We start from the raw sequence: 412 nt of genomic DNA on the forward strand, positions 1-412 counted from the left end.
AGGGAGAGGGAGAGGGAGTGGAGAGGAGAGGAGAGGAGAGGAGAGGAGAGGAGAGGAGGGTTTCCAGTTGGAAGGGACCCACAACGATCACCTAGTCCAACTGCCTGACCACTTCAGGGCTAACCAAAAGTTAAAGCAGATTCTGTCCTCAACTAGCTTAGCAAAGTGTGGCTCAGCCAATTAGTTTAATTACCTTATGTTTAGAGGGTCTGTGTCAGGTGGGACAACCCCCGCCCTCCGTGTCTTGCCTCGTACAAAGGAAAAGAGCAACTCCGTCGTGTTTTTGCTGGAAGATCCCTTCCTGCTCGGCGTGAGGGCATGTTGGCTCTCCAGCACCACGAACCCTGGGCAGAAGCCCTCGCAGCTGTGCCCAGCGGCAGGCTCCGGGGACACAGAGGCTGGGGGACCCACA

The sequence above is a fragment of the Eurypyga helias genome, unplaced genomic scaffold (genome assembly GCF_000690775.1).
Source record: "Eurypyga helias isolate BGI_N326 unplaced genomic scaffold, ASM69077v1 scaffold11425, whole genome shotgun sequence".
NCBI lineage: Eukaryota > Metazoa > Chordata > Aves > Eurypygiformes > Eurypygidae > Eurypyga > Eurypyga helias.